The sequence below is a fragment of the Tachyglossus aculeatus genome, chromosome 2 (genome assembly GCF_015852505.1).
Source record: "Tachyglossus aculeatus isolate mTacAcu1 chromosome 2, mTacAcu1.pri, whole genome shotgun sequence".
In the NCBI taxonomy this organism is placed as follows: domain Eukaryota; kingdom Metazoa; phylum Chordata; class Mammalia; order Monotremata; family Tachyglossidae; genus Tachyglossus; species Tachyglossus aculeatus.
Genome location: NC_052067.1, coordinates 139,175,016 through 139,198,442, shown reverse-complemented (window position 1 = coordinate 139,198,442; position 23,427 = coordinate 139,175,016). Strand labels below are relative to the sequence as shown.

General features: G+C 49.3%; 1 protein-coding gene across 1 annotated transcript in view; it reads left to right on the top strand.

Annotated features, from left to right (window-relative positions):
- Window positions 1-23,427, top strand: part of PDE2A (phosphodiesterase 2A) — a 156,104-nt gene that overhangs the window by 390 nt on the left and 132,287 nt on the right. The gene's annotated exons all lie outside the window — the stretch shown is intronic.

Sequence of the window (23,427 nt, the reverse complement as noted above, 5' to 3'; positions counted from 1 at the left end):
GGGGATCCTGGGTGTTTGCGGGGAGCAGGGGAATTTGGAGTTGCTGGGTGGGGGGCTCCGTCTCCCGGACCCTTGGCTCTCCGGGTACTGTCCACCACTCTGCACCTCGAACTGGGAGAGGGACTTGTGTGTTTGTGTGTTTGTGTAGGGGGTGGGTGGGTGGTTTGAGGTCTTCGTGCCCAGGGAAGGGAGTCGTCGGGGGGGCAGATTCCACGAGGCCTTGGGCGGGAGTCGGGTGGGGTTGGGGGTTGAGGGAGGTGAGGTTCGGTGGTTGCCGGGAGGCGCTGGGGAGGGGGCTCGTGGTTGAAGGCAGTGAGGAGCAAGAGCTGGCGGGACTCGGAGGTCTGGGGATCCCTGCGGGGTGACTGGGTGGTCCCCCTCAGGGCGTGAGTGTGTGTGTGTGTGTGTGTGTGTGTGTGTGTGTGTGTGTGTGTGTGAGGGGGGCATCTGGAAAAGCTCTAGTCCATGTCTCCTCTGTGTGCCACAATACCCATGTGAGTCTCTGTGAGTGATGGGGTGGGTAGTCTTGCAGGTCTACACGTTTCTTGGGTCCCTGCAGGAATCAATGAGTTGGTCTGATGTATGTCAGGGTGTGTATTATGTGTATGTGTGTGTGGGGGGGTTTTTTTGTGTGTGTACACGTGCCTGTACTTGTGCTGGTGGGGGGGCTTTGCCGGAGCGTGTGGATGATCACCACTTCCACGGGGGGAGGAAGTGGGGACGCCGTGGCTTGGCAGCCCAGACCACAGCCTGCCTGCTTTCCTCCCCGGGGGTCTCCCGCTTCGGAGACGGCAAAGACATGAGAGAGAGAGAGAGAGAGAGAGAGAGAGAGAGAGAGGGTGTGTGTGTGTGTGTGCGTGTGTGTGTGTGTGTGTGTGTGTGTGTGTGTGTGCAGGCTTGTGTGTGTCTGCTGTGGCAGCGGCCATTTGTGGGGGAGAGTAGATTGTGCTTCCTATCCCCGTCCCACCGGATGGCAGGGGGAAGGGAAAGGGGTCGAGGTAGAGGGCCGGACCACCTGACTCACCGTGGTCCATGCAGGTCTGGATAATCCCAAACCTGTGTGGAGTCCTCTTGCCCCCAGGGCCTGACCCGAGCTGCTGCTGCTGCTGCCCTGGGTTGTCCCCAGCCCTGACCACCGAGTTCAGGGGCAGGGAGACAAGAGCAGAGAACCAGGGGAAGGGGGAGAGGGTTTCGCCAAAGCCATCAGAGAGACCGGGAAAGCTTCCCCATGGCCGCCAACTACTAACCCAGGATCTGCCACCTGGGGCTCCTGCTTGATAGGCCCCAAGAATGCCATCCCCCTGCCCCTGTCTCTGCCCACTGGGCCCTGGCTTACCTGGGGGAGGGGGAGAGTGGGACAGGCTCTGGTGGAAAACTAGGTTGGGAGCAGAGAGGTGGAGGTGGGGCGTAGGAGTGGGAACAGAATCGTCATGTACGGGTGGACAATGGTGGGTGTCGGCAGTCAAAGTGTTCGTGGAGGGTGGAAATGGAGTTGGGGGCAGAGCTGTTTGTTCAAGGGCTGGGGCTGGGAGTGGGGGTGGTGCAGGGTTGGAGGTGGGGGGAAGGACAACTGAACCCTGAGTCCTTCTGCCTCCACCGTATCCTCTGGCCCTGGGTCCTTCCCCCTCGTTCCTCTGTGTCCGTGTGTGCCTGTGTGTCTGCGTGTGTCTTGGTATATGTTTGTGTGTGTGCATGCCAGTGCATGTGCGTATTGTCTCTGTGTGTGTGTCTGGGTGTGTGTCCACTCTCAGAAGCGCACACAGGCATGTATATACATATGCATCCTAAAGGATAGAGCACGGGCCTGAAAGTCAGAAGGACCTGGGTTCTAATCCCAGCTCCACCACTTGTCTGTTGTGTGACCTTGGCCAAGTCACTTCATTTTTCTGGGCCTCAGTTACCTCATCTGTAAAATGGGGGTTAAGACTGGGAGCACCATGTAAGATAGTCTAACCTGATTAGTCTATACCTACCCCAATGCTCAGAACAGTGCTTAATACATAGTAAGTGCTTAACATACATCATCATCAAGTCACTTCACTTCTCTGGGCCTCGGTTACCTCAGCTGTGAAAGTGGGATTATGGCTCTGAGTCCCATGTAAAACAGGGACTCTGTGCAACCTGATTAGCAGCATGTGAGAAGCAGCATGGCTCAGTGGAAAGAGCACGGGCTTTGGAGTCAAAGGTCTTGGGTTCAAATCCCAGCTCTGCCAATTGTCAGCTGTGTGACTTTGGGCAAGTCACTTAACTTCTCTGGGCCTCAGTTACCTCATCTGTAAAATGGGGATTAAGACTGTGAGCCCCCCTTGGGACAACCTGATCACCTTGTAACCTCCCCAGAGCTTAGAACAGTGCTTTGCACATAGTAAGTGCTTAATAAATGCCATTATTATTATTAGGTTGTATATACCCCAGTGCTTAGGACAGTGCTTGACACAGAGTAAGCACTTAACAAACACCATTTTTATTATTATTAGATACATAGAGGCACATTCATTCATTCAATCGTATTTATTGAGCACTTACTGTGTGCAGAGCACTGTACCAAGTGCTTGGAAAGTACAAGTTGGCAACATGTAGAGACGGTCCCTACCCAACAGCAGGCTCATAGTCTAGAAGGCACATGTAGACACATCTAACTCAGACACTCACATATGCATACATATATTAGGAGCTGCCCCCTCAAGACTGTAAACTTGTTGTGGGCAGGGAATGTGTCTGTTATATTGTTCTCTGGTACTCTCCCATGCACTTAGTACAGTGCTCTGCACACAGAAAACTCTCAATAAATATGATTGACTGACTACCGATTGGGTTCTAATCCAGGATCCACCACTTGCTTGCTGTGGGACCTTGGGCAAGTCCCTCTGTGTCTGTTTCCTCATCTGTAAAATGAGGATTCACTATCTAATCTCCTTTAGATTGTGAGCCTGATGAGAAACAGGGACTTTCTGACCCATCTTGTATCTACTCCGGCACTTAGTACAGTGCTTGACACAGAGTAAACACTTAACAAATACCACTACTACTACAACCATCATTATTATCATCATCATCTTCATCAACACCACCACCACATACCTTGTCTGACACACAAAAGCATAGGTGGATAACTACAGTCATACAATTTAAACACACAATTCAGACCCAACACAACAGCACACGTAAATCCACACAAATGAGAAGCAGCATGGCCCAGTGGATAGACCATGGACCTGGGAGTCAGACGGTCATGGGTTCTAATCCTGGCTCCGCCTCTTGCCTGCTGTGTGACCTTGGGCAAGTCACTTTACTTCTCCTGGCCTCAGTTACCTCATCTGTTGAATGTGGATTGAGACTGTGAGCCCCAAGTGGAACAGGGACTGTGTCCGATTGATTTGCTTGTATCCATCCCAGCACTTAATGCAGTGCCTGGCATATAGTAAGTGCTTAACAAATATTATTATTATTATTATTATTATTATTATTATCATCATTATTATTATTGGAATGCAGACTTGCAAATCCACACGGCCAGGCCCCAAATATCCCCCCTCACCTGCGCAGGAGGTGTTCAGTCCATAAACTGACTCACTGGTTCACACACACACACACACACACACACACACACACACACACACACACACACACACACACATATGTATGGTGCACACATCCAGATAAAGCTCGCTGAAGATGGTATTAGAGACAGACTCCTTTATTACAGAAACCCACGGTTCCTGCCCTCCTGGAGGCTCTGGTGTGAGAATCAAGTCTCCAATCGAAGCAGAAGAGATCGTGTTTGGATTTGCTGACTGTCAGGGGAATCGGACATTGAAATGGGTGGGCGAACGAAGGAGGTGTCCGTCTTTGGGGACCCTTAAGAAGAGAGGGGACATTGCCAGGCCCAGTGAGAAACCAATCCTCTAGCTGTAAAGCAGGGGTCCGGACTGGATGACCAGTGTAAATCCTGGGATTAAGGCTCTAACATTGGTTCGCAGTTTATTCCTAAAACACTTGGCAGAAACTTGGGATCCTTTAAGATGTACCCAAGGCTAGGAGCAAAAGCATTTAGGCGTTCTTACCACTCTTCATAGTGGAGTCCCGCGGGGGAATGGGAAGATCCGAAGTGAGTGGGGTCAATTGGGGTTAATCCGGAAAGCTTTCGTAGGGGAGGAGATTTTTTTTTTCTTTAGCTTTTGCAAAAGAAGAAGAGGAGGGAGGGAGGAGTGTATGCCAAGCGTGGGGTCTGACTGATGGATTGAAGAAGCCCCTTTCATCGGTGGCCCCCGACCCCATCCCCTCTCCTCCCAGTTTGGAAGAACGATTTTCCAAGTTGAAGCCAGCGCCGGCTCGGGGCTCCTGTCCGGCCTGCAGAGGGTTAAGCTCCCGGTGTTGGTCCTGCCCCCTCCCCTCCCCGGCCCCCTCCCCTCCGGGCGACATTTCTGCCACTTTCCCTTCCTCCCCCGCCCACCGTCTCCGGGGGCCTCTGATGGCTCTTCTGGGCTCCGGCCAGACACGGGGTTTCTCGCCGGCGGAGGAAGCGGGACCGGCGCTCTCCAGCCCGGCCCCAAACCCCCCTCCTCCCCCGCGACCCCCGGTCCCCCGCTTCAGCATCGGGACACGAGGTCTGCGAGGCTCCACGAGCACGCCTCTCCAAGGACCTCCGCGCTCTCCTAATAATAATTACGGTATTTGTTAAGCGCTTACTAAGTGCCAGACACTGTACTCAGCGCTGGGGTGGGTACAAGCAAATCAGGTTGGACCCAATCCATGGGACTCACACTCTTCATCCCCGTTTCACAGAGGAGGGAACTGAGGTAGAAAGAAGTTCAGTGGCTTGCCCAAGGTCACAAAACAGACAAGTGGCTGAGGCGGGATTAGAACCCACGTCCTCCGACTCTCAAATCCGGGCTCTTGCCACTGAGCCACGCTGCTTCTGAGCGCTCATCCGCGCTCCCGGGGGGTCCTCCCACCCCCACCTTTGTCTCCCTCTCTTTCTGTCTCGCCTTCTCTCTCCGTCTCGCTGTCTCTCTGTCGCACTGTCCCTCTCTTCCTCTTTTCCCCTCTCTGTCCCTGTTTCACGGGTCTCTCTCTGCCTTTCTCTGTATTAACTCTTCCTGGCCTGTGCGGAAGGACGGCCACAGGATTATCACCCCTCCCTCTTATGTCTCTCTCTCTGTCTCTGTCTCTCTCTCTTCCCCCCACCACCCCTAGAGATGGCAGTGCCTGAGACATATATTATACAACCATCAGATGCAAGAGTTTCTGGGAACGCCCCAGCCCCAAAGGGATGAATGTCGGGTACAGTAAAGCATTTTGACCCTTCCACTGTTTTCCCACGGGCTCCCGGGACAGATGGCTTTCCGTGGCCATCTGGGAGGTGTCAATCAAGCCTCATCTCCCGCTGGATGAATGCAGAGGGACCCTAACCTTTAAGCCCCTTGTCTCCTCTAGCGATGTGACTGAATCACTCTCCGAATCAGCCCCAGATGGAGTCTCTTCCCCAAGCTTCTCCCATCTCAGGGGTCATCCTATCATCCCCCTGCTAGCAGACAGGGCTCCCTTTACCCAATCCATCAATCAGCTGCACTTATAGAGTGTTTACTGTGTGCAGAGTACTGTACTAAGCCCTAGGGAGAGTCCAATACAACAGAGTTGGCAGCCATATTCCCAGCCCAAGTGAACTCAGTCTAGAGGGGGAGACAGGGACCCTTGTGCTGTTGGAGGTGGAGTTTTGAAGTCTTTCTCCCCTCACCCACAGGAAGTGCTTCCTCCTGTCCAATCTCAATCCCACCCATTGTAGTTTCCACACCTGTACCCTTGTCTTGCTCTGGGTGAAGATGGACAGCAGCCGATCACAGACCTTGAGACTTTAAATCCCCTCCGCACCATCTTCTGTAGAGCAGAAACTGAGCAGGGTCGTGGATAAAGCTAGCCAGAGAAACCAAGGGAGAATCTTTTTTAAATGGTATTTATTAAGCAAGTTAAGCCAAAGTGGTCTTTGGAAGGCCAAATAACTCAACTTAGAGTAGCACATTTTGGACACATAATCAGGAGGACTGATTCTCTGGAGAAGATACTGATGCTAGGGAAAGTCCAGGGAAAAGGTGGAAGAGGCAGAACGGCAGCTGGACAGACAGAGACCATAACAACAATAACGGAAGAACTGTTAGAAAGGTTATGGCAGCGGACAAGACGTTCTGGAGAAAGTACATCCATGGAGTCGTTATGAATTGGAAATGACTAGATGGCACTTTATAATAATTCATTAAGCACTTACTGTGTGCTAAGCGCTGGGGTAGATACAAGATAATCAGGTTGGACACAGTGCCTATCCCACAAAGGGCTCACAGTCTTAATCCCCATTTTGATGATGAAGGAAGTGAGGCACAAAGAAGTGAAGTGATTTGCCCAAGATCACACAGCAGACAAGGGGCAGAGCCAGGGTTAGAGCCCAGGTCCTCTGACTCCCAGGCTGTGCTTTCCACTAGGCCATGCTGCTTCTCTAAGCTTTTCCATTAACAGTTGCTGAATTTGTCCACAGACGAGGCTATTTAATAATAATGACTCCTGTTATTCATGAAGCACTGAGGTAGATACAAGATAACTGGGCCCCACCTGGAACTCACATTGTAAGTATCAATCAATTGCATTTATTGAGCACTTAAAGAGTGCAGAGCACTGTACTAAGCAATTGGGAGAACACAATATAACAGACACATTCCCTTACCCACAACAAGTTTACAATCTAGAGGGAGAAAGTAGGAAGGAAACCAGATATTGAATCCTCACTTTGCAGGTGAGGCAACTGAGGCACCGAGAAGTTAAGTAACTTGCCCGAGGTCACACAGAAGGCATGGGGCAGAGCTGGGATTCGAACCCACAGCCCCTAACTTCCAGGGTGGTGCTCTTTCCACTAGGCCACACTACTTCTTCCTTCCATCGAGGGTCTACACATGGGAGGAGTAGCAGTGTTCCCTGTTGGCGACCGGTAGAGCTAGACACATCAGGTTTCTCTCTAAGGATCTAATGCTTAGTGAAATAAACTTTAGAATTTCTCCTCTAAGGAAGAAATAACAAAGGTGGGTTTGGAAGAGAGGATGAAGCAAAGGCACTGGAATTCATTCAATCATATTTATTGAGCGCTTACTGTCTGCAGAGCACTGTACTAAGCACTTGGGAAGTACAAGTTGGCAACATATAGAGACGGTCCCTACCCAACAATGGGCTCACAGTCTGGGAGGGGGAGACAGACAACAAAACATGTGGACAGGTGTCATCAGAATAAATAGAAATAAAGCTAGATGCACATCATCAACAAAATAAATAGAATAGTAAATATGTACAAGTAAAATAGATAGAATAATAAATCTGTACAAACATATATACAGGTGCTATGGGGAGGGGAAGGAGGTAGGGCGGGGGGGATGGAGAGGAGGAGAGGAAAAAGGGGGCTGGAATGATATCTAGAGGCTGGGAATAGGACTCCTTGGTTCCCTTTGGAGTTCTCCTCTGCAGACCCTGGACTGGGGGGAATAGACTTTGAATGGCAGCCCCTCCTTCTCTGCCCCCAATACCTCTTCCCCTAAATCCTAGTGGCCTGAGTCGTGGCAACCCTCCAGCCCACTTTACCACTCACTTTGTTGTTTACATCCATCCTCAGCACTCGTGTCTTTTGGCACATTTGATTCTGTATTCTGACTCCACTCTGTGTGAAGATTGGTATGTCCATCTCCTCCATTAGACTGTAAGCTCTTTGTGGACAGGGAACCTGTCATGGGCTCCTAATGAACTTTTTCAAGTTCACTTTTGCTTTGCTTTCTATGTGTGCTCAGGAAATGTGATTGCCACTACAAGTATACATGGCGTAGTATATAGCACATGGGCCTGCATTTCAGAAGGTCGTGGGTTCAAATGCCAGTTCCACCACTTTTCTGTTGTGTGGCCTTGGGCAAGTCACTTGACTTCATCTTTGCCTCATCTGTAAAATGGGGATTAAGACTGCGAGCACTATGTGGAACAGGGACTGTGTCCAACCCAATTTGCTTGTATCTACCCCAGTGCTTAGTACAGTGCCTGGCACATAGCAAGTGCTTAACAGATATCATAATTATTATTATTTTTGATTATTACTAAGATATAGTTTAGACAAAGAGGAAGAACTTCTCACCCATGGGGAATGGTGAGGACACCACAAATCATCATCAATGTCACCACTGTCGTCACTACCAGTATCACTACCACCACCACCATCTTATTAACCCAACCATCACCACCCGTGAAGCTGAACAGACTCCAGGCACTTTTGGGGCCTAGGGAAGGGAGAGCAGAATCAGAACCCCTTTGGCTCACACATATCCTCCATGCCCAGATGTCAGAGGTCAAGCAATCAATTTCTGCATTGTGCCAGCTTCACCCGCAGGGTCAGCACAGTCAAACTGCTGGGGAAAAAGGGCTATCAGGTGAGCAGGGAACTAGCCATAACAGTGAGGGAGCTGGCACGTCACCCACACTGACTTGGTTCTAATCCTGTCTTTGCTGTTTGCCTCCTGGGAGACCTTGGGCCAGTCACTTAATGTCTGTGCCTCAGTTTCCTCTTATGTAAAATGGGGGTCAAATACCTGTCCTCCCATTTATTCATTCATTCATTCATTCAATCGTATTTATTGAGCACTTACTGTGTGCAGAGCACTGTACTAAGCGCTTGGGAAGTACAAGTTGGCAACATATAGAGACGGCCCATACCCAACAACGGGCTCACAGTCTAGATGGGGGAGACAGACAACAAAACGAAACATGTGGACAGGTGTCAAGTCATCAGAACAAACAGAAATAAAGCTAGATGCATATCATTAACAAAATAAATAGAATAGTAAATATGTATAAGAGTAAATATGTACAAGACTATACATTTAGACTGTAAGCCCCATATGGGACAGGGACTGTGCCTCACCTGATTATCTTGTACTTACTCCAGTATTTAATACAGTGCTGAGTACATAGTAAATGCTTAAGAAGTAGCATAGTTGTTGGTACCAGCCCCTGCAGTGGGGAGGGGAAGGGGACATGCAATAGGTTGGGAGGTTGTTGTTGTTTTCTTATGCTGTCGAGTCTTGTCTGACCCTTAGCGACGCCATAGACACATCTCTCCCAGCACACCCCACTTCCATCTGCAATCGTTCTGGATACCTGTGCTGGGCAGCAGCAGCACAGGAGAGAGTGGAGGGCAGAGATTCGTTTACTGCATGGAAGGAGGCAATGGTAAACCACTTCCATAATTTTACCAAGAAACCTCTATGGATACACAACCAGGGTGGGAGGAATGGGAGGAAAAGTTGCATTAGACGGGCAGGGGGACCAGCTCCCAACTTGTATCCTGCATCTCCATCTGACCTACAGTAAGAGCCCACATCCCATCAAAGGTAACTCCCTCCCCCCCCCACCCCTGCACTGGGTTCCAGGTCTCTGGGAGGGGTTTTCCCGGGGTCTGGAGGAGTTGGTGGGGTCAGATCCAACCCAGGCCAAAGGGCCTGCTCACTCCAGGGCCACTCCAGACACCGGCGCCTTCATCATCCGGTGGAAACATGGCTGGGAGGGGTGGGACCCTGCCCGGGCCGGAGGTCACTGGAGCCATCCCACTGTTGGCGGACAGATGGGCTCCTCCCTCGTCCAGGTCAAGTGGGGGGGGGAGAGAGGACAGATGGGGGTGGGGGGTGGTAAGAGGGAGGAGACAGGGAGGGAAGGAACTAGGGTAGAGGGAGGAGGGGGGAGGAAGGAGGAGGGAAGAGTTCCTGTTCAGAATTCCATGGGCCCCCTGAGCCTCTCTCAGGGGCCGCCTTCCGGGTCTCCCACCCCTCCCGGCCAGGAAGTCCTTTCCGGTGTCAAACCTAGTACCTCTCGCAGACGGCCTAGTTTGGCAGTGACTTTGAGGGCGAAGAGAGGGTTGGGGTCGCAAGGAAGAAGGAGGGTACAGGGTGGGAAGAGGAAGGGAGAGGCCTAGGGTCGGATGGGCAGGATGAGGAGGTCCAGAGGCCAGGAGAGGTCCAGGGCCCACGTTGTTGTGACAGGAAACAAACCTCGTTAAAGGAGATGAAAAACAACGGGAAATCTACAGCCCATGGGCCTCGGTCGCTTCCGGTCCATGGATGGCGTGGATCTACTCCTGGCTCCTACTCTTCCCTTCTCCTGCCCTTCTCCTCATGCCCCTCCTCCCCTTCCCCTCCCCTTCTATCCCTATTCCCCTCCTCCCTCCTGACCCTCCCTTCCTACCCCTGTTCCCCTCCTCCCCTCTTGCCCCTTCCCTCCTGGCCCTGTTCCTCTCCTCTCTTCCTTCCCCTTCCCTCCTGCCCATGCTCCCCTCCTCTCCCCTCCCTTTCTGGCCCTATTTTTCTCCCCCCCCCCCTTCTAGCCCTCCTCCTCCTGCCCCTGCTTCCCCTCCTGCCCCTCCCCTCCTCCCCCTCGACCCTCTGCTCCTCCCCTCATGCCTCTGTTCCCCTCCTCTCCCTACTCCTCTCCCCTCCTCCCCCTTTTCCTTCTTCCTTGCCTGCCCCTGTTCCCCTCCTCTCCCCTCCCCTTCTGGCCCTGTCTCCCTCCTTCCCCTCCTCCCCCGGCTCCTCCCCTCTTCTCCTAACCCTCCTCCCCTCCTCTTCCCTAGACCCCCTGCCCCTCCCCTCTTCTCCTCCTCGCCCTCCTCCCCCTGTTCCCCTCTTCCCCCATCCTCGTCCCCCTGCCCCTCCCCTCCTCCTCTTCCTCTCTCCCTCCTCCCTCTGGCCCTCCCTTCTTGTCCCTCTTCCCCCTTCCTCGTCCCCCTCCCCCCTCCTCCCCCTCCTCTCCTCCTGCCCCTCTTCCCCCTGCCCCTTAGCACAGTGCCTGGCATTCATTCATTCATTCAATCGTATTTATCGAGCGCTTCCTGTGTGCAAAACATTGTACTAAGCGCTTGGGAAGTACAAGCTGGCAACATATAGAGACGGTCCCTACCCAACAACGGGCTCACAGTCTAGAAGGGGGAGACAGGCAACAAAACAAAACATGTGGACAGGTGTCAAGTCATCAGAATAAATAGAAGTAAGGCTAGATGCACATCATTAACAAAATAAATAGAATAGTAAATATGTACAAGTAAAATAGAGTAATAAATCTGTACAAACATATAAACAAGTGCTGTGGGGAGGGGAAGGAGGTAGGGCGGGGGGAATGAGGAGGAGGAGAGAAAAAAGGGGGCTCAGTCTGGGAAGGTCTCCTGGAGGAGGGCTTTGAAGGGAGGAAGAGAGCTAGCTTGCACATGTAAGCACTTAACAGATACCGTACCTCCTGTCCCTCGTTCCCCTCCCGCCCCTGCCTTTTCCCCCCTGCCCCTTACCCCTCTCGCTAGCCCCAACCCCACGCCCGGTCCGGTCCCGGCCAGCCCGGCCTCCGCAGCCCCGCGCTTTACCGCGGTCGGGGGGAAGGGGCGACGAGTTCTCCCCGTGTCACCTCCCGCCGCCCCCGCCCCCCGCCCCGGGAAGGTATATTTAGCCCCCGGCACGTTTTCTCGCACGAGCCTGCTATTGTTCGGGATCCGGCAGCGGCGGAACTGCTCCACGGGGGAAGCAGAAGCAGCGTGGCTCAGTGGAAAGAGCCCGGGTTTTGGGGATGAAGACTGTGAGCCCCACGTGGGACAACCTGATCACCTTGTAACCTCCCCAGCGCTTAGAACAGTGCTTTGCACATAGTAAGCGCTTAATAATAATAATAATAATGATGGCATTTGTTAAGCGCTTACTATGTGCAAAGCATTGTTCTAAGCTCTGGGGGGATACAAGGTGATGAGGTTGTCCCACGTGGGGCTCACAGTCTTAATCCTTATTTTACAGATGAGGTAACTGAGGCTCAGAGAAGTTAAGTGGCTTGCCCAAGGTCACATAGCAGACAGGTGGCAGATCCGGGATTCGAACCCATAACCTCTGACTCCAAAGCCCGTGCTCTTTCCACTGAACCACGCTGCCTAACAAATATTATTATTATTATTATTATTATTATCATTATTATTATTATTATTATCCAGCTTCCATGAGCAGCTGGTGTGGGAGCTGGGCTGGAGGCAGAGGACTGGACCCGTTGACCTCCCGGGGTGGTGGCTAGGGGGTCTTTCTCGAGGGGGTGAGTGGGTGTGCGCTACCGCAGGAGGGATTTAAATAGACAAAAGGCAAAAATAGAGAAGCAGCGTGGCCTACGGGATACAGCACCAGCTTGGAAATCAGAAGGACCTGGGTTCTAATCCCAGCTCTGCCATTTGTTTGCTGTGTGATCCTGGGCAAGTCACTTCACTTCTCTGGGCCCCTTTCTCCCCCTTTTAGACTGTGAACCCGTTGTTGGGTAGGGACCATCTCTATATGTTGCTGACTTGTACTTCCCAAGCGCTTAGTGCAGTGCTCTGCACACAGTAAGCGCTCAATAAATACGATTGAATGAATGAATGAATGAATGAATGGGCCTCAGTTACCTCATCTGTAAAATGGGGATTAAAACTGTGAGCCTCGTGTGGGACAGGGACTGTGTCCAACCTAATTTGCTTGTAGCCAACTCAGCACTTATTAAAGTGCCTGACACATAGTAAGTGCCTAGCAAATACCACAATCGTTATTTTTACTATTATTGAAAGACAGGACTTTCTGACAGTTAATAATAATAATGATAATAATAATAATGGCATTTGTGAAGCGCTTACCAAGTGCAAAGCACTGTCCTAAGCACTGGGTGGGGGATGCAAGGTGATCAGGTTGTCACACGTGGGGCTCACAGGCTTAATACCCATTTTAAAAATGAGGTAACTGAGGCACAGAGACGTTAAGTGACTTGCTCAAAGTCTCACAGCTGACAAGTGGCAGAGTCGGGATTAGAACCCATGACCTCTGGCTCTCAAACCCATGCTCTTTCCACTGAGCCACGCTGCTTCTCTGTTCTTTGCAGACTCTCCCCGCTCTGGGATCCTTAACCCCGGTGGGGAAAGGAATGATTGGATCATAGTGGAGGTGGGGCTGCCAGAGGCCAGGGGGTGGACAAAATGACCTTTCACGTGTCCCTGGATGGACTGAAAAACTGTTTGTCCTCTCTTCTGCATCACCATGGCAGCAAATTGGGGCTGAGTTAGATTTTAAGATTTTAAGACATTCAAAATCCCATCTCCTCCTAGAGGCTTTTCCTGACTAAGCCCTCATTTCCCCTACTCCTTCCCTCTTCTGCATCACCCTTGCACTTAGCTATGTACCCTTTATTCACCTCACCCTCAGCACCACATATTCATAATTCATTTTAATGTTTGTTTCCCTGTAGACTATAAATTCCTTGTGGCAGGGAATGTGCCTACCAACTCTGTTATATTGTACCCTTCTAAATGTTTAGTTCAGTGCACTGCACAAAGTAAGTGCTCAGTAAGTACGATAGACTGATTGACTAGTGGAAAAGTCCCAGGCCTGCGAGTCAGAGGACCTGGGTTCTAATCCTGGCTCTGCTGCTTGTCTATTGCTTGAGTTTGTGCAAGTCACATTCAACTTCTCAATGCCTCAGTTTCCTCATCTGTAAAATGGGGATTAAAAATTTGCCCTTCTTTCCCGTTACATTGTGAGTCCCATCGGGTACAGGGACTGTGCCCAACCTGATTATTTTGTATCTCTAATCATCATCATCATCATGATATTTATTAAGTGCTTACTGTGTGCCAAGCACTGTACTGAGTGCTGGAGTAGAACAATTCCATTCCCTGCCCACAACGGGTTTACAGATTCAAGTGGGGAAGACAGACACCAATAACCAATACAGACACGAGTGGGGAAGACAGACATGCTGGAGAAGCAGCGTGGCTCGGTGGAAAGAGCCCGGGCTTTGGAGTCAGAGGTCATGGGTTCAAATCCTGGCTCCACCAACTGTCAGCTGTGTGACTTTGGGCAAGTCACTTCACTTCTCTGGGCCTCAGTTCCATCATCTGGAACTGTTGGGTAGGGGCCGTCTCTATATGTTGCCAACTTGTACTTCCCAAGCACTTAGTACAGTGCTCTGCACGCAGTAAGCGCTCAATAAATATGATTGAATGAATTAATGAATGAATGAAAATGGGGATTAAAACTGCGAGCCCCCCCGGGGGACAACCTGATCACCTTGTAACCTCCCCAGAGCTTAGAACAGTGCTTTGCACATAGTAAGCGCTTAACAAATACCATCATTATTATTATTATTAAAGATCCCAGGGTTTAGTACGGTTCGTGGTATATAGTAAGTGCTTGAGAAGCAGCATAGCCCAGTGGGTAATCTGCAGGCCTAGGAGTCAGAAACACCTGCGTTCTAATGTCGGCTCTGCCACCTGTCAACTGTATGACTTTGGGCAAGTCACTTCATTTTTCTGCGCCTCAGTTACTTCATTTGTAAAATGGGGATTAGGACTGTGAGGCCCTGTGGGACAGGGATTTGTCCAATTTGATAAGCTTGTATCTAGCCAGGGCTTATGTGCAGTGCCTGGTACATAGTAAGTGCTTAAAAAAAGACTGCTTAACAGCTACTGCAATTATTATTATTAGAAAGAACTTCCTGACAGGGAGGGTTGGAAAAGGATCTCCCTGGATGCTCACAGAGCTCCTTTCCCTGAGGGATGTAAAACCAGGAACCCTATCGCGTTAGGGTTATCCTGAAGGCAGTGGATCTTCCAGGCTGCCCTGCCTTAAAGGGACTCCCAGCTGTGGGGCCTGGTGGCGGGCAGGGTCGGAGCCTCTGGGGTCTAAGGTCGTGGGCTCTGCCCCTATAGGTCCAGGGAAGCCTGACTTCCCTGCTCCCATCTTCCCCCAGACTGTGCATCCCATGATTTAGTACAAACTCTTGCTGTTGCTCCCTTCACTGCTGGACCCTTGGCTCCCAGAACCTCCCCTTCAAAGGCTTATTGAAGACCCATCTCCTCCAAGAGGCCTTCTCTAACTAACCCTCCTTTCCTCTTCTCCCACTCCCTTTTGCATCATCCTGACTTGCTCTCTTTATTCATCCCCTTCACCCAGTCCCACAGCACTCATGTGCATACTTCTTTTGATGTCTGTTTCCCCCCTTCTAGACTGTAAGCCCAGTGTGGGCAGGCATTGTCTCTATTGCTGAATTGTACTTTCCAAGCACTTAGTACAGTGCTCTGTACACAGTAAGTGCTCAATAAATACGATTGAATGAATGACATTGATTTATATTAATGTCTTCCCCCCGCACCAGACTGTAAGATCATTGTGAGCAGAGAATGTGTCTGTTATATTGCATATAACTATGTACTAAGTGCATAGTACAGTGTGCACAGAGAAGCAGCATGACTTAGTAGATAGAGCATGGGCCTCGAAGTCAGAAGATCATGGGTTCTAATCCAGGGCTCTGCCATTTATCTGCTGTAACCTCGGGCAAGTCACTTCAGTTCTCTTGGCCTCAGTTACCTCATCTGGAAAATGGAAGTTGAGACTGTGAGCCCCACATGGGATAGGGACTGTGTCCAACCTCATTTGCTTGTATCCACCCCAGTGCTTAGAACAGTGACTGGCACATAGTAAGCCCTAAACCAATACCATCATCATTATTATGATTATTATTACAGTGCTCTGCACACAGTAAGCACTCAATAAATACGATTGACTGAATGACTTTTTTGTGATATTTGTTGAGCACTTACTATGTGCCAGACACTGTACTAAATGCTGGGGTGGATACCAGCAAATTGGGTTGGACACAGTCCCTGTCCTACATGGGGCTCACAGTTTTAATCTCCATTTAAAAGATGAGGTAACTGAGGCCCAGAGAAGTGAAGTGACTTGCCCAAATTTACACATCACACAAGTGGCAGAGCGAGGATTAGAACCCAGGTCATTTTGACTCCCAAGCCCATGATCTACCCTCTAGGCCATGCTACTTCTCCTTATGGTGTCCTGCCTCTGCCTCTCTTCCTTCCACTCCACGTCCTGGGGATAAAAACCATGCCCCTCCTCCCCGCCACCAAATCCTCCTCTCTTCCTTCTCCTGTCTTCTCTGGGTTCTTTACAGGCCCTAAGGGACAGCCACTCCCCAGCCAACAGATGCTACCAGGCCAGTTCTTAGTGAGGACTCCCAGCTGGCTGCAGATTGTCTCGATTTCAAGCTGCCTGGAGGCCAAACTATAGGATGACCTATGGGGATTCTCTCTTGTTCCTGAGACAGATTCTAAGGTCAACTTCAGCATCTTTTCCATCATCTATCAACTCACGCTGAGAGTTGTCCCCTGGGTCTAGCCTAAGTCCCCTTCTAGCAACCCTCAATGCCTTCTCCTTCAGGTCAAAGGGCAACATCTTCTCCGGGGGAGTGTCTGGTCCTTAGCATCACTCAGCCAAGGGAGCAGAGTTAGTGCACACCGGCACACTTGAAAGGATCACACACCTAATAATAATTAATAATAATGAACAATTGGGTTTTTTAAGTACTTACTATGTGTCAATCACTATTCTAAGTTCAAGCACTAGAGAAGATAAATGGTAATTAGGCCCCACAGTCTAAGTAGGAGGGAGAACAGGTATTGAAATCCCATTTTATGGATGAAGAAACTAGGGCACAGAGAAGTTGAGTCACTTGTCCAAGGTCACACTGCAGGCAAGTGGCAGAGCTGGGATTCGAATCCAGGTAATAATAATAATAATTATGATATGCATTAAGCACTTACTATGTGCCAGCCCCTGTACTGAACACTAGACTGGAGTCAAGCAACTAGGGTTGGCCACAGTCCCTGTCCCATGTGGAACTCACAGTCTCGATCCCCATTTTACAGGTGAAGTAACTGAGGCACCGAGAAGTGAAGTGACTTGCCCAAGGTCACACAGCAGAGAAGTAGTGGAGCTGGAATTAGAACCCATGATCACACAGCAGAGAAGTGGCAGAGCTGGAATTAGAACTCATGACCTTCTGTCTCCCAGGCCCGTGCTCTATCCACCACATTCATTCATTCAATCATATTTATTGAGCACTTACTGTGTGCAGAGCATTGTGCATCATGCTGCTTCTCTACACCCTGCTGCTTCTCTAGGTCCTTTGACTCCCAGCCCTGTGCTTCTTCTACTAGGCCACACTGCTACCTAGATTCAAATGCACTCACCTCCTGGAGACACTTGCACACATAAAGAATCAGGTCCATCTCCCTTCTGGATGGGATGCTCCCTGCAGGTGGTCCTGCTACTCTAGCAAGGGCTTGGGAGTCAGAAGGTAATGGGTTCTAATCCTGGCTCTTCCACTTGTCTGCTGTTTGACCTTGGGCAAGTCACTTCACTTCTGTATGCCTCAGTTCCCTCATCTGTAAAATGGGGATTGAGACTGTGAGCCCCACGTGGGACAGGGACTGTGTCCAACCCAATTTGCTTGTATCCACCCCAGCGCTTAGTACAGTGCCTGTCACATAGTAAGAGCTCAACAAATACCATTATCATCAGCATCATCATCTCCATGGGAACCAGCTCAGGGAAGGACCATTATACAGCAAAGTGTGGGGGGTGGGGGGGACTGTCGCAGTGATTTGGATAATTTGGTCCTAGCCGCTTTTTGGCTTCTCCCCCATCCCCCCTCCAGCCCCCGGTGACTCACTAGAAAGTTTGGCTCCTCCCGAGCACCGTACTTATTTGACAGTGATGGGTGGAGGAGAAAGGCATCATCTTCTCCCTTACCGGCTTCTCCCCCCCCACCCCCTCCCCCCACCCACCCACTGAGCAAGAATTGTCACTTCTCAGTAGTTCCCATTTTTAGAACTGAGCTGCTAATTGAAAAAGAAATCATTTCTCCTGTTATGTTAGTTAAGGGATGGAGACATTTGTGCTAATTGGGTGGCTCTCCGTTACCCCAGAACCAGTCACCCTGCCCTCTCTGGCTGTGGGGTGTGAGATAGGGGAGGAGGAGGGTTGGGAGCCACTGAAGAGTCTTCCAACCAGGCCTCTGGGCCAGAAGAGGGAGAGAATCTCGTCTCTCAAAGGAGGAGGAGCCCATGGTTCAGGAGGACCTGGGCATCTGGGATAGGTGGATTAGGAGATGGGACCTTGGACTAGTCATGACTTTGAAGCTGAAAGGCTGTGTGGCTTAGGGAAATCACTGGGCCTCTCTGAGCCTCAGTTTTTCTATCTGCTCAAGGGGGAGAATCCTCACTGCTGCCTCCCAAGGGCACCACAAGGAAAGACAAGGTGGGAAGAGGAAACATTTGGACTACAAGATAGGGGTCCCAGAAACCCTAGAACGAGCAGCGACCCAACCAAGCCCCTAGCACAGACATTAAATCGTAGATCGTAGATTTCTGTGTGTAGAAACGCTTTCTGTGTGTAGAGAACTGTACAAAAAGCTTGGGAGAGTACAGTAGTACATGGACTGTGAGCCTCATGTAGAACAGGGACTGTGTCCAACTTGATCATTTGTATCTCCCCCAGCACTTGGAACAGTGCTTAACACTGCTTAACAAAGTGTTTAACAAGTGTTAATAAATATTAACAACTGTTTAATGTGTTTAACAAATATAATAACAATAATAATCCAATAGAGTAAGTTGACTTGATTCCTGTCATCAAGGAGTTTACAATCTAGCACGGACTTGGCAAGGTGAACTCCTCTATTCTTCTGCCTCCTGACATCCTCCTCCAATGCACCTCCCCCAAGGCAGTGGTGGTTCTTTTGTGTTTGCATAAAGGGCGTGAGTGTGCATGTTTGCTTGTGTACTACAAACAGTGTGCTTGTATTGAGATGGGTATAAAAGTTTTCTTTCTATATGAGTACATCTGTGTGACTGGATAAGGATCTGTTTATTTGTGTGCATTCATGTGCCTCTATGGGCGACTGTGTATAGTAGAATGTGGATGTCAGATATGTAAATGTGTGTGTGTGTGTGTGCGTGTGTATTGTATGTCCCAGTGTGTGAGAACAGTGATATCTGATAAGTGCTTACTATGATTCAAGTACTGTACTAAGCGCTAGGGTAGATACAAGATAATCAGGTCTCACAGGAGTAAGTAGCAGCAAGAAGCAGTTGAGAAGCAGCATGGCCTAGTGTATAGAGCATGAGCTTGGGAATCAGAAGGACCAGTGTTCTAATCCTGGCTCCTCCACATGGCTGCTGAGTGACATTGGGGAAGTCAGTTAACTTGTCTGGGCCTCAGTCACCTCATCTGTAAAATGGGGATTAAGACTGTGAGCCCCATGTGGGACATGGATTGTAACCAAATTGAATACCTTGTATCTACCCCAGCGTTTAGAACAGTGCCTGGCACATAGTATATGCTTAACAAATACCATTTTTAAAAAATAGAGGGAGAACAGATCATTGAATCCTCATTTTACAAATGAGATAATGAGGTCTAGGGAAACTAAGTGACTTGCCCAAACAAGTGGCAGAGTTGGGATTAGAACCCAGATCCCGTGACTCTCAGGCCCGTGCTCTTTCCATTGGGCCATATGTGCATGTGTCCTTTTGGATATGCATATGTATATTTGTGTGAATCCTTATGTGTGTATGTGTATTTCTGAATGTTTGTGAGTGCGCCTGTATTTGTGTCTATGTGTGTGACTTTGTGAGTCTCTATGTATGTGACTGTATAGGTGTTTATAAATGTGTGTGCATATGTGTAGTTGTCTGAATCCATGTGTGCATGTGTGATGAGTGTATGTCTGAGTGTATCTACATGTGTCTGTCAGTGCTGCTGTGGGTCCAGTGGGAAATACCCTGCTCTGGGAATCAGGCTACCTGGGTTCTAGTTCTTGTTCTATCTGCGGGAACTTTACCAGTATAGGTCAGTTTCTGTCCGATAATTAATAATAATAATAATAACAATAATTGTGGTATTTGTTAAGCACTAACTATGTGCCAGGCACAGTACCAAGAGCTGGGGTGTTTAGAAACAAATACGATTGGACACAGTCCCTGTTCCACATGGGACTCACAGTCTGACTACCCATTTTACAGATGAGGTAACAGAGGCACAGATAATTCATTTAATCATATTTATTAAGTGCTTACTGTGTTTAGAACACTGTATTAAGCACTTGGGAAAGTACAATACAACAATAAATGAAAATATTCCCTGCTCTTAATGAGCTTACAGAGGGGAGAGACAGACATCAATACAAATAAACATACCTCGATACAAATAAATAAAATTACAGACATATACATAAGTGCTGGGGGTGCTGGGAGAGCGGGGAGAGCAAAGGGAGAAAATCAGGGTAATGCAGAAGGGAGTGGGAGATGAGGAAAAGTGAGGTTTAGTTTGAGAAGGCCTCTTGGAGGAGATGTGCCTTCAGTAAGGCTTTGAAGGGGGTGAGAGTAACTGTCTGGTGGATTTGAAGAGGGAGGGCATTCTAGGCCAGAGGCTGGAGTTGGGTCAGGGGTCTGAGGCAAGACAAGTGAGATGGAGGCACAATGAGAGGAACCAAGTGGGAGGGCTGGGTTGTAGAAGGAGAGAAAAGAAATGAGGTAGGAGGGGGCAAGGTAACAGACCACTTTAAAGCCAATAGCGAGGAGTGTTTGTTTGATAAGGAGGTGGATGGGCAACCACTAGAAATTTTTGAGGAGGGGGATGACACGTCCTGAACGTTTCTTTAGAAAGATGACCCAGGCAGCAGAGTCTGGAGTGGAGTGGACTGGAGTGGAACTTAATAGAGTGCTCTTCACACAGTAAGCACTCAATAAATATGAGTAATAATGAGGAGAGGCAGGAGGTTGGGAGGACAGCAAGGAAGCTGATGCAGTAATCTAGGCGGGATAGGATGAATGATTGTATTAACATGGTAGCAGTTTGGATGGAGAGGAAAGGGTTGATTTTAGCGATGCTGTAAAGGTGGGACTGACAGGATTTGGTGACGGATTGAATATGTGGGTTGAATGAGACAGAGGAGTCAAGGATAACACCAAGGTTACAGGATTTTGAGATGGGGAAGATGGGGTTGTCATCTGCAGTGACAGGAAAGTCTGGGAGAGGACAGAGTTTGGGTGGGAAGATAAGGAGTTCTGCTTTGGACAAGTCAAGTTTGAAGTGACGAGAGGGCATCCAAGTAGAGATGTCTTGAAGGCCGGAGGAGATGCGAGCCTGGAGAGAGGAAGAGATCAGGGGAGGAGATGTCTAAATGAAGTGACATGCTCAAGATCAAACAACAGACAAGTAGCAGAGCCAGGATTATTCATTCATTCATTCAGTCGTATTTATTGAGCACGTACTATGTACAGAGCACTGTACTTAGTGCTTGGAAAGTACAATTCGGCAACAGATAGAGACAATCCCTACCCAACAATGGGCTCACAATCTAGAAGGGGGAAACAGACAGCAAAATAAAACAAGTAGACAGGCATCAATACCATCAAAATAGATCAATAGAATTATAGATATATGCACATAGTAATAAATATGTACAAATATACACAAGTGCTGTGGGGAGGGGAAGGAGGTAGAGCAGAGGGAGGGAGTAGGGGCGATGGGAAGGGGAGGAGGAGCAGAGGAAAAGTGGAGGGGGAGCGCTCCAAACCTTCTGACTCCAAGACTCGTGCTCTATTCACTATGCCGTTACACTAGGGCATTCTGGGAGGTGGACAGAACCCACAGGAATCCTGAAAAACAGCTGGCCAGGGTAGGCAACCCAATAATAATCATAATAATGGTATCTGTTAAGCACTTACTATGTGCCAAACACTGTTCTAAGTGCTCGGGGTAGATACAAGGTAATCAGGTTGTCTCACGTGGGGCTCACAGTCTTCATCCCCATTTTACAGATGAGGTAACTGAGGCACAGATAAGTTAAGCGACTTGCCCAAAGTCACACAGCTGACAAGTGGCAAAGCTGAGATTAGAACCCACGACCCAAGCAGGAGCAGCTACCCCCTGTCCATGGGGGACAGGGACTGTGTCCAACCTGATTAACTTGTACCTACCCCAGCGCTTAGAATAACGCTTGTCAAATGATTAGTGCTTAACAAGTGCCATAGTAATTATTATTAATTGTTATTAAATGGGTTCTGGAAGAAAAATATCATGTGCACTTCAGATTGGGCTGCACCCCTGCCTGCCTACTTGCTTGCTGCATCCTCTGCCTCAGCGGGATCATAGCTGGCAGGGACCAGAGAGGGAGAGTAGTGCTGTGAAAATTATCAGAGCCGCAATCGATTTTTCCACGCTGAGTCGTGGTCCAAGCTCAGCCATTGTTCCCAATGGGAGATGTCCCCATCTTCATCATCATCATCATCTTCCTATGTGTGCAACTGTTAACCGTCATCATCTCTCTCTGTGTGTGTGTATATATGTGTCTCTGTGTCGTGGCTATAGGTAGATAGATAACTGTTGAAAAACTAAACCTACGGAGCTCGTGGAGAGATGTCAAGAGAAGCAGGGTGGTTTGGTGGATGGGTCACGGGTCTGGGAGACAGAAGGACCTGAGTTCTAATTCTGGTTCTACCATTTGTCTGTTGTGTGAACTTAGGCAAGTCACTTAACTTCTCTGTACTTCAGTTACCTCATCTGTAAAATGGGGATTAAAACTGTAAACCTCGTGTAGAACACGGGCTGTGCCCAAACTGATTAGCTTGTGTCTATCCCAAGTGCTTAGAACAGTGCCTGGCACATAGTAAGCCCTTAACAAATACCATTAAAAAAGTCAACGGAAGTTTTATGTGGAGGGTGGTTAGGGTCGCCAGGTCTGCGATGAGTCAGGGAAACTTCTGGCCAGCTCTCCTCCCAGTGCCCTGAAGCCAAGGCCCGAACGGCAACTGGAAGGATTTGGGTTAGTCTGAAGAACAGGAGGGGCTGAAAATTTGAGATTTTTCCTTTCCCATTCCCTATCTCTCCTTCCTATCCTCTTGCCCACCTCAACTTTCCCTCTGGAGTTCTCCTGCCTGGAGCCGGGATAAGATGAGCTCTTGAGACCCAAACCTTCCTTCCCCCACCACCAATCTTGTGAGGTGTTAGGTTTTTGACAAGAAGGCGAGGAAAAGGCTTCGAGGGTGGGAATGTCTTCTCTTTCAGTTCTAGAACTAAATATTAAAGCAATTATGTAACGAGCAATAAATTACTTAAAGAGAGTGACTCATTCAGCTTAATTAGAATGAGAACAGAGTGAGCAAGCGGGAGGATCAGAGTATTTATAGACTTTACCTGTTCTCTGGCTAGAGGGGCTCTCAGTGGGCGATATTGATCATTGCCTATGGAGGCAAAGGAGATGTCCCTGTTGGGAGTTGAAGGGGCTGGAAGGTGGCGTAGGGGAAGAAGGAGGGTCATGACGACCCTTCTGAAGTTCTTAGAGGATGTTCTATAGGGGAAAAGGGTCATGTTGAGTTCGGGACATTTAGGGAAATGGACTAGGTTGGCAGCAGGAGGGATTTAGGTTAGACCCCAGAAATACCTTCTGTCATTTATGGACCTATCTGTAATTTATGTACATATAGTGGCAAGAGCACGGGCTGGAGAGTCAGAGGTC